We start from the raw sequence: 12,166 nt of genomic DNA on the forward strand, positions 1-12,166 counted from the left end.
TTATTTTAGACCTTCAATTTCTGTCTTGCAGGCGTCCTTTTTGCCTCACTATCAAGGTACTAGTAACCAGATAGCTGATTTCCTTGTTATTGTGTCTTGCCATAAAGGGGCTGTTACACAATTTTTGATTGTGATGAGTGATGTTTGTCTAGATAATCTGCTCTCCTAACCCTAAAGACTAATAGTTCACTCTTCAGTCTTCAGTAATAAGGACAAGAGGTCTATCGAATCACGCTAATTCTTGCAGTTTGTAACGCTGTGAAGGTCCAGTGTAGTTTTGAATGTATCACCAGAAGGTGCTGATATTATATGGACTGGTAGAGAATTACAGTGATTCACAAATCAGTGAGAGAAACGGAACCCCAGACGTAGACGATTTGATCTCCGTTCTTGAACTTTCTTAGAATTTCCTTCCAAATGGCCAGTCTTAAATAGAAAGAAAAGATAAGACATTAATACCAAGGTCATTGTCCAGTATACGATAAGCCAATATTAGATCACCCCGTAATCTACGGTACGATAACGAAAATAAGTTGTGTCTCAGTTTGTCTTCACAAGATAGGCCAAGGGAGATCTTTTACCATTTTAGTCCTTCGTTGTTGGAGTCGTTCCAGCATATCTGCCTCATACTTGAAAAAAGGACTCGCTGCTTGAATCCCATATTCGAAGTGCTGTCTCACGACAGTTGGCTATAATACTTTAAACATTTCTTCATCCAAGTACTGAAAAGACGTACAAACAGCCCATAATACCCTTAAGCCTTTGGCAGTAGCAGCCTTGAGGTTACTCTTAGTTTTGAGGTCGCTGCTTGTTACGACTCTTAAATCTTCATATTCTATCACATTGGGTGGTGATATGAATCATTATAGTTATTTATTTGCATCAAAACACTCTTGTCAGAATTTACTTCTAGTAACAACCCGCCCATCAATGCCACCAATGAAATGAGATCATCCTGTAATACTCTTCTATCTGACATACTATGTATGGGTCTCCAAATCTTTATGTCATCGGTGAAGAGAAGAACGGATGGATTTGCTACAGTTGATAATTCATTTACATAGAGTAAAAAAAGAGGAGGAGAAAGGATTGAATCTTGTGAGGCTCCATCTTTTGTAGGTTCCCACGCTGAGAGAGCTTGACTCACCCTTATCCGCTATCTCCTATCACTGAGAAACTCACTTATCCATTATGTGACTTTTTAATGGATTTCAAAACTTTCCAGTATTAATTTAAAACCCGAATGGGGGATACTGTCTAAAGCTTTACTTATATTTGTGAAAACTACATCTACATGAATATTTCGACCTTTTACTGCAGCCCAATTTTCTCTAGGAATAGGCAAATTTGTCAATCATGATAGGCTTTTCCAAAAACCATGTTGTGCCCTGGCTAAAAGATTATTCCCTTCCACATAATCTTTTCTACAACTCCATTAGTCAGACTTACGGGTTGATAGTTAATAAATAAGTCTCTGCTCCCCACCTTATACATCGGACTAATTATTGCGTCTTCCCGGTCTGTTGGCAGTCTAGACTACTGAAGAAACTTATCGAACAGTATGTCTATAGGTTCAGTAATTAAATTCCATAGGGCTTTCATAATCGTAGGATGAATATCGTCAATACCACTGGACTTATCAGGTGAATTGTTGAAGTATTTTTAAGACAGTACCTTTTTCAGTAAATACAGGATCCATTGACAAGCCGCCCCAATCGCAATTAACCATTAGCCGTTCCTTATTGCTGGTAGAAAACGATTTACTAAACTATTTCGATAAAGCTTCGGCTTTTTGGTATTATTTCTTGCCAATATCGACGGATTTTGTTGTACTGAAAGTAGTGGGGTTCCATCACTTCTCTGAGTTCACCTCTTTGTAAGTGATAATAACCTTTTCAGACTATTTTCACAGTCCCTAACCAATTGTTTTCACATTACTGTCTGGTCTTACTTATGAACGCCTTTTAAGCATTCCTAGTTTCACAGTAACTGGATATATACTGTTCTAAGCTTGTAGAGGTGAACATATATTCTAATGATTTTTCCTACATCCTAGAAGTCAAAATGACAGGGTTGTTTAGGGCATGGCAACAACACTATAACAACTTAGTAATCACGGATCTCAAAGATAATCAAATCAGAAGTCAATATTCAATGAGTTCGAAGGTTTATTAAGAAAAATAACCAGTACGTCGAGGAGTATGTAATTTAGGCCCAATAGTTGGTGTAAGAAATGTGTGGTATTGTACACTGAAAAACGGTCTAGTGCGGATGCCTGATCAAGCGCTTTCAGCAAGGACTGTGTCAGGGGAAAATAATCAAGCCGGCACCGACGTCGAACACTTACAGATCTATTTGCCGCGGCAATTTATTTATCACCTCATATAGCTTTCGGGTAAGGATAAATGAGGCAAGTGCATGAACCCGTCTAAATTCTTCTCTGTTAATGGTCAGTGAATTGGTGATACATGCATTATCGTGACATCCCTATTAGATCCCTGAAATATTATGTCAACGCTGATAGATTTAATGGATTTATTAGCGGAATAGGATGATATGACTTTGAGTGTCTCATACACTTCTACCCCTCCAATAACTAAATGCAAATGAGACAACCGTTTAATGCAGGGAAACTGACGAGTGTAGATGAGGGAGAACCAATCTCTAACGGATATACCTGTACCGATCTCTCAGCCATAATTACTACAAAGTCGGTAAATGTATACGCTCAACCTTATCACACAAATCTTGAAAGATGTTAAGTTTAACAAGGTAACTAGCTATTCTTAATTCCGTTTCACAGATTTAGTAGTACAATTGTGGATCATCTCGTTTATTTAGTTAACTGGGCCCCACATTGTAAATGAATAACAGAAGTGATCACCGTAGCAAAGCAACAAAGAATAATTAATTAACATTAAAAACAAGATTCGCAAGATATTCTGTATCACGACAGACGAAAAACATCAAATATGGACAAAGGTAGATAGATATGTAAGTCCAGTAAAGTATCATAAAACACTGCCATCCACCAAGATGGACCGCCCCTACTTTAGAAGATTGATCAGTGAAAAATGGAAGGTCTGTGACTCTATCAAGGTCAAACGTGACCGAAGCAGGTCAACTAATTAACTACATTGGGTCGATCTAAGCGGCAGTGCAATCATACTCCGCTCTTTTTGATAAAAATATTACTCGGGAAGGTCTTTGTCCGTTCTCTAGGGGTATTTGTAAAGCAGAACATCCCAACCACTAGGTCAAAGTGAACCAGGTTCATCAAGCATCGTACAGTGTGACTTCTGTGAAAGATCATGTCATTCAGTCAGTTAATCGCCTTCTCACACCTCATCCGTTAAAGTGTAACAGTCAGAAATACAAAGAAAGTAGTTTAGTACCATAAACCATCTTCAAACGCAATTGTCAGCTCAAGTTGGATGGTTGAGAGTCGGACAAGAAACTCTTATTTAGGTCAAGACATTATAGCTAAATCACTTTATTTTGTGTAGGCATTAAGTCCCCTATTATCTTCAGCTGGATGTTGAAAGGTTTGTTTTTTTAACCTGCGACCTCAAGCTTAAGCTGTGTCAGCGATATGATAGTGACAACCCACTGTAACCACCCTATGAACTTTCAGTAAATATCGAAAAAGGGGTAACTAACAGTCCAAAAAGTGGCGAGCGCTTGTTTGAACATGAAAAATCCCTATAAGGCAAACCTTCTGACATATCACGAAGATTATCTGCGTCTTTCACATATTTTTAAATAGATTTCTGATAGCTTATTTTTAACTCCAAGTTTATTTTCCCTCGTTTACGCTTCGCTATTATAATTGCTGTATACTGTAAAATGTCGAACTCAGAAAAGAGTGAAAGCCAAAAATGTGAGCATAATCTGTTAAGATCACACGTGACCGAACCAGGTCGACCAATCAAGTACATGGGTCGATCGAAGCGGTGGTACAACCACACTCTGCTCCTTTCGAGATAGACAGTATTATGACTACAAAACCATGATTCCCAGAATTTGATCATAGTGACCCTGAGTTGTGTTTCATTCGACTGATGAATTACTTCACGCTGAACAATATTAAATCTGAGGGAGTCCGATACTAAGGTTTAGGCTTCGTTCTCCCACCTCTTGCAGAGAGTTCCTAAACCTATTTTCGAATCACACGATATCACAGCCGTCCTCCACTTTAAGACGTGGGATAATGAATCTCTAATCTTTGTAAGACTGCCGAATAATGCGAAGCATTTTACGAGAGAAGACATTAAGTGCTAGGCTATCATCCAAGTTCTCAACTCACCTCTAAACTCTAGTTGGTGACAACACCGTGGGTGAAGCAGTCCTAAAGCAGAGACGATTATAAGTTCTCTCTCCAACACAGATTGAATGCTGAAGACCTGGACACCTCTTTGACTGACTTATAATACTAACATAATTTTGCAAGGACAAACACATGCCATTTTTATGGGCATGAGCTACTAATCAAAAATTAGTTCGCCTACAGTAAGCTTCCCAAGTAGGGCCGTTAAATAAACAAAATGTATTACAGAGTAAATGATTAGGCTTATGTTTTAGCATCACACTGTGTAGAATCCAAACTAAGGTTTGGATAGATGAATAGCCATCCAGATACGTTAGACACGCGCCCTTTCCCGTCGAAATCAAAACAGGTATTCGGGTAAATAGCGGTTCTATTATTCATCATAAATTTAAATGTAAATCGTTACCTAAACAAATATTACTACCCGGCTATTCAACCAATAATTGTTCAATCAATAAAATCTAAATTACAATAAATAAAGGTGTTGATAGAAGATGAGGGAAAATTACCAGTCACAACAAATGAACGTTATTCTATCCTGACTGGATAGAACACACACACAAAAGGAGGAATAAATCAATATGGCTACCGCCAAGAACAAGTGTCAAGTAAAACAACACGGATGCAGTTCGGGAAGAAACACAAACTTAGTGAATGCGTAAGAAAAACAAAAACTATAATAAAAAATACAAGTATTAACAATTCAAATGTAATCAAAAGACAACAATGTACAACTAAGGGGATCAATAGGAACAAAGTACAAGTATATACATGGAGGGATTTTCACCAACACACAAAACATCCAAAATGGACCTTACACACTGAATACAGTCTTTGAAATATTTTCCCAAAGTGGTATCGCATTCAATTTCACACATGATCCAAGCTCGGCGCAACTGGAATCCCAGTTGTACCAAGTACTTATGCAGTACAATTTTTAAGTTTATAGCTGTTATAAAGTAGATTGTAGAGCGCTTAGTGTGAAATATGACCTTGAGAAAACGCACACGTCAAGTTTGTTACAGGCGTCAGAATCTTCACAGCTATGCTCTGAGATCGAGGTCCCGAAAAAAAAAGAAAAAAGGAGTAGCAAGGCACTTGGATATAAACGATAAGCAGTGCCTAACATGCTGTGGTGGAACAGACAGAGTTACGAAAGACTAGTAGGCTTAAATCATACTAGCTCTTGTTGCTATAGTGAAATGCGATCAGAGGCTTCAGATGAGAGAGTGCAGTAATAAAGAACAATAAGTTGTGATATTTAACCAGGTGGAGTGGGTTCAAATTATGGAAGAAAAGCCGAAGTTAGAATAAGGAAAGCTGTTTATCGGAATGGAAAGTGAATCACGAGAGTAAAGTGTTAAGAAAACAAATAACTACATTTTCTATCGTCTGATTGTTTTTCATGTGATGCCAGCTACGCAGTCCTAGTGTTAAAGTCCTAGTTAAAATGTTATAGGCTGTCTATGAAGAAGAGATAATCCAGCATAAAATTGAAAACATGAGTCTGAATGCTAAGCGTAGAAGAACAGCCTCAATATCACACATTGAGTGATTCCTTCTTAGCCATAAAGAGCCTGATAGACATCGGTGGATTCAAGTCATCTCCCTCACCATCAATGCTTGTTGGTCAGTAACTTCACCCTCCCTCCTTGTTTGATGTTAGGTTCATTATACCTCACATGATGCTCTATGTCTCACTTACTGTTAGAAAACACTTTTTCTACAAGTACCATTTTTCAAGCTTATCAGGCAATTACAGATTATGGAATGTGGGTGAGGAATCGATGCAATACTTTAAGTGATTATGTTATAAAGTATAGGCTGCCGGACAAAGTGTAGGCATTAGGAAAGGAATAATGCACAGTAGTTGTTAACCGAAGGAGCCGGAAAAGTATAGAAATATATGAGTTATAGATAAGGAGACGAGTGGTGAAATAAAATTAATGGCATCGATTAATGTATATTCTTTTAGATGCATATTGCCGGCAATCACGATGTCTCTGATTGAGCTCTTTTGTAACTTTAACAGCAAAACGTCGTAAACGTTTCACAAACGCACCTGAATAGGCTATGTGAGTAATAGGCATAATGATGTGTTGAAATAACGAAGGAAACAGGTGGCCTTTCGAAGTATCCAAATGACAGGGATAGGTAGCCAGATATTCAAGCAGGTGGCCTCGGTTTTTTAAGGTAGTAATGAGCGTCCCTAGGAGATCGAGCAGCTTCGTTAAGCCCAGTGAGTTACCTGCTTAATTCAAGTAAAAAATTAAGGAGGAAAATGTTTCTGATACAAATGCATAATAGGAATGTAAGGTTAACTGAGCTTACAGTCTAATTTGGTCTATACATTCGGAGGTCGTATGATGTCTGTATGAAAAACAGATGTGTTCGATCGTGCAAGATTAGTGCAAGTGAGGGCCTGATCAAGAAGTCTTACAAACGTACATAATCCACCTGCCATGCGTATTTGAGAATGAAGACTGTTCCATATTAATGCATACTTGATGAGAAGTTTTCCCGAGTTTTTGATCCATATTTTTCAGCCTTGACCATAGATAATTTGTCTCGAATGTCGTACTCATGTAAGCTTTGGGCTAGAACTATATCACATGTGGAGTATGTAAGGTTTTTGAAGAGTTTGAAGTAGAAAATCAGATTGAACCTAACCCTTCTTTCCCATAGGGGTTCTTGTTCTAAAAGATGGCATTGGGACCTGTAGTCAATGAGTGCGGGTGAAATCCCGTTGTGTTCCTTCCACCGTAACTATATCGGATTGGCGTAAGTCGGAAAATAAGAACGGACAATATTCAACGGTAGGCTTTACAAGTAACTTGTAGAGAATGATTTTAGATTCATTTTGAAAGACATGACGAAGAGTGAAGCCTGGCAATTTCAACATTTTAGATGCTTTGTTTGGGATATGTTCACAGAAGTTAATAGTGTGTGAGTAATATTCCCATAGATCGTTTACTGATGTGAGTTTTGGAAGTGTGTTCTCGTTACGTGATAGTTTTATTTTAAGAGGCATGCTCCAATACATAACCATGTTGTTCTGTGTTTAGCTCCAACCTCCAGCGCTTGTTCCAGTTGTCTACCTTGTTGAGTTCCTGTTGGATTGTTTTCATGGTACCACATACATCGAAATGTTAGTTTTATGGATGGCTTTTAATTTATCAGCGTAAAGATGGGTCTTACCTGTGTTAAAGCACATGCATATATTATTGATGTAGATTGTAGAAAACAGTGGACCTATGACACCACCCTTCACAACACCACTAGTTACTGGTCGAGGTGTAGATATTGTAGAGCCACTTTTGGTTCTTTGTTATCTATTTGCGAGAAAAGACTTAGTCCATTGCAATAGGGGGTTTGTATTTTTAACTGACAAAAGTTCGTTGATTAGGAGATTATGACGTATTTCATCAAAAGCTTTCTTAATATCGAGATATGGTATAAACACTAGTTTTTTTGTCACGTACGCAAGTAACATCGTTAAAATCCATTACGCATGTACTGCAGGACCTTTTCCTAACTCAGCCTAGTTGTGACGGCTCTATTAATAAAAGAGAATTAGAGTGAGTGGTTATAGCCTAACTATCCCTTGAAGAACATTGTTCGCTCTGTTTCGTGTCGTTTCTTTTCCTTCCACTATTTTTCAGCCCCCTTGAGATATGCAACCGAAAACAGATAAGGAACGAATGACTTCGTTCTGCACCATTATTAAAGCCTCAGATATTCTAGAGGGATATAAGGTTGCGGTTTTAGAAGCACCCAACTTCACATGGATCTATTCTCGACCATCAGTTGCACATCGCAACGCAACCTTCATAAAAAGCGCTAACTGTGATACTGACTAAAACCGCTTACATTCATATACTATAAAATATCAACCCAACTGATTAATTTACTACAGTGAAAATTGTATCATTTGTAACACTTTGATCTTGCCTGTAAACTGGAATGCCTAATGTAAAAAACTGTTATTTGAGAATAAATTATTATTATTAGACCTTCCTTAATTAGGTGATTAAATAATTCATTTTGTATCACTTTTACCATTATGGGTGACATAACTTGGGTGGTATTTATAGATCTATAGTTTTCGACCAGGTTTCTCGGTTCTGATTTGTGTTTGAAGACAATATGCGTTACCTTTCAGGTTTCGGGATATGTACCTGCCTCTAAAGATAATATGAATATTTGGAGTAATAGCGTTTGTATGTCCATTTTTGACATTTTATAAAGAATTGATATGATGTCATCTGCACCAGGACTCTCAGTCGGCCTAAGGGTTTTGATGGCGGTGTGTATACCATTAAGATCAAAGTTAGTGCTACTAAGATCATTTTTTCTGATGCACTTGACGTTAATATCTGGGTCATGAGATGTTTTTCCATTGTGGGCAAATCATTCACTAAACAGTTCACACAGGACGGTTTGGTCATAATACGTCACATCATCGTGCAGTATGGTATGAATTTTGGAGTTTTCATTCCTTCTTATGTGTTTTTCAAGGAGACGACATAGGTTTTCGGCTTTAGATGCGGTAGAAAGGGCAGTACATTCCTATGCCCGTTTATGTTTGTCATGTTGATGTTGCACTCCCACAAGTACAGAGTATATTTTGTGCAGGGCACTGGAGTATGTTCATATATAAAACATCTTTTTAGTTTTTTCAGCTAAGACCTAGAATTTTAGTTGATACAGGGAGTAATTGATTTAAAAGCAATTTCAGAGGGGATAGTAGTGTCTAATGCGAATTTGGTGGCAGTATTGAATATTTCCAATGATTCTAAGAAGTTATCACTTGTAAATAAGCTGCTCCAGTCAGAGTAACTTATTAAAGATCGAAAGTTTTCCCAATCAATATTAGGGATAACTAGACACAGACTGCGCATACGAGGATGCTGTGAATTGCTAATAAGAGATGATAAGTCTTCATACATGCCTTGTGAATGTTTAGTTGGCGAAACAGGACTGTCAGTACTGGGTTTGAAAAATCCGAAAAGGCTTAAAGTGGAGTTGTCATTATTAGTTCCTCAAGAAAACTTTGATGCTTTACTTAAGGATTCGACAACTGAGTGTGCTAAGTGCAGTGGTGTGAAAATTCAGCCTATAAAACTTCAAGTACAGGGTAGCCCAGTCTTTCTTAAAAGAAGAATAATTCCTTATGCTCTTCGAGAAACAGTACATAAGACATTGAACGCTTTGTGTGAGAAAGTTATAAATGAGACGATTCAGGATGGGGGACTCCTATTGTTACATCATTGAAGTCGGATGGTGAAACCTCTAGAATATGTGGTGACTACAGATTAACACTGAACTCCCGTTTGCTGAAGCGAAATTGCACGACGGTAGAAGCTGAAGGTATTCTAAATCGACTTGACGGTTCTAAAATGTTCTCGAATGTTGATTTAAAGGACGCTTATCTTCGAATCCCTTTAAATCAATTTTCGTCTACTTTGACAATAATTAATACTCCTTTTGGTCTGTCCGAATGCAACTTCCTTGCATTTGGTCTAATTGTTCGCCAGAAATATTTCAGGAAGTAGTGAATAATGTAGTCACTGATCTTGAAGTTGTTGAGGCTTATCAATCAAACAGACAGTTTAATCAGTTCTGTTAATACCACTGGAAGTTTGTTGCCAAATCAACCAGGTTCAGTCAATCATTAACTTGGCCTAAACAGACTTTTACTTGTATGAGAAACAAAAACCTTTCCACAGGTCGTGATGACTGAGGAGGAACATTTAAACAATCGTTTGTTTTATATTATAGACAGGAATTAGGAGTTTAATCGCCGGTGTGTGAAGGAACTGCACTTAGTACCATTTCCCAGAACGAGACGGAACTTTGACGGTAGATTTTCACACTTACGTTTCTAGCCGTCTATGAATATATGGTATCGACACATAAGCAGGGAACAACAACACTTGGTCGGGCCTTTAGATGACTATTTCACGGGTGTTCATCGTAGATGTAGCCCAGTCAATACTGGAGATAAGCGTTTTAGGGAGATATGAGTATCTGATCTACACGAAGGGATGACGCTTGACACCTAAAGGAACTCGAAATTACATGAAACGCGAATACAGTCTTACTACTTCTATAAATTCTACACAATCCTCACCGATAACAAGCGCATGTTTTCAGGATATCCCCGCGGAGTTTCCGAATCTAACTTGATCAAACCCTTAACCTTCCAGAAGTAGACTGAAAGCAACTCATACGACCAAAGCTAAAGGCGCACCTATATTAGTAAGACTCAGAGCATTGACATTTGATAGACTTAAAATCGCTTGGTCCGAATTCGACTACACGGGGTAGTTCAGAACTATCAGTCCCTGTGATAGCCGATGAATATCACTTGGCGTGATCTCTATGAAAAATGAGGTAGGCTAATGACCATAAGAAGACTAGTGGTATCTCAAACGTTATACCGTACTAGATAGGTATCCAATGCCACACATTTAAGATTTCATAAGCAGTCCATAGGGTATAACCATATTTACTAAAATTAATTTGATCAGAGCATATTACAATATCTCAGTAACTGAGGAGGTTATACCAAAGTCAGACACTGAGATGTTGTTAACTGTTCACGTTCATGCGCATGCCATTCGGCCTGAAGAACATGGCAGCAACACTTCATAGGTTTATGGATCATCTACTTCGGAGTAGGCTTTTGAGCCAGGGTATATCAGTGATTTGTCGATCATCAAGTATAATACGTGATAGCTGTATGAAAACAACTTGATGAAAACGTTATGAGCATACATCAAAATTTGTTTTCGCAGTTCAGATTTTAAATTTAAAAGGTAGATAATTCGGAAACAATTCAAACATACGGTGACAAAATGGTGAATTGTCACACTGTTTAAACACAACAGGAGATAAAGATGTTGCTTCGGCGTGTCTCCTTCTTATTTCTCCTCATTTTCCGTGAAGAATACGCCTTTATTTTTCTCGTGTTTTTTTATTTTGATTGCTTGGAGTGAAATTTCTAGGGTACAAAATAAACTCAGAAAAGAGTGCCGATAAAGAACAGGTTGACGTTATTAATCAGTACATATATACTGTGTTCTTCGGCACACCTTAGAAATTTTCTAGGTCTAATTTACTTCCATCGCCGATTAGAAGCCGTGAACAACAAATGCCACAGTTTACAGGTCCTCTTAAGGAAAAACAAAAAGCTTCCGAGCTGACGTCTGAAGCTATTGCGACTTAACATACTAAAGGATAAACTATTCTAAGCATCTGCGTTAACATGTTTGGATCCCAAGTTAGCACTCTTAAAATGGTGGACACTTCAAAAAAGCGGTAGGATATGCCCTTAATCAACTGGTAACTGACTGCATTTCCAAAAAGAATAGCTCTCACAGAGACTAGATACTCTACTTCCAGCGGGGACTTACAATTTACTTAGTCATGAAACGTTTTCGATATATATTTAAGAGTTGAAGATTATTTGCCTAAACAGATCATAAATCACTGGAAAATATATCTACAGCTAAAGTTGATGGATATTAAAGCTGAGAAAATGGCCAAGGCTTTTACTAAGTACTGGATGAATGTTTTTGTTACCACTGTCACAACAACAATAAATGAAGGAGTCCAATTGAAGTCTAAGCTACTCAACAACTTGTCGAAACTTCCAAAAGCTATATGAATACACTGAACTGCATATCACTCTCAGGCTAATGGGTCGGTGGAGCATTTCCACGGTCATCCAAAAGCTGCCTTCCATTCGAAGGTCTAGTCAAGCAGTTATTAAATTATACTTTTCCATAACTCAACTACACCATTCGTAAACACTTCTTCGGTCTGCTTCTCATC

The sequence above is a fragment of the Schistosoma haematobium genome, chromosome ZW (assembly GCF_000699445.3).
Source record: "Schistosoma haematobium chromosome ZW, whole genome shotgun sequence".
Lineage (NCBI taxonomy): Eukaryota > Metazoa > Platyhelminthes > Trematoda > Strigeidida > Schistosomatidae > Schistosoma > Schistosoma haematobium.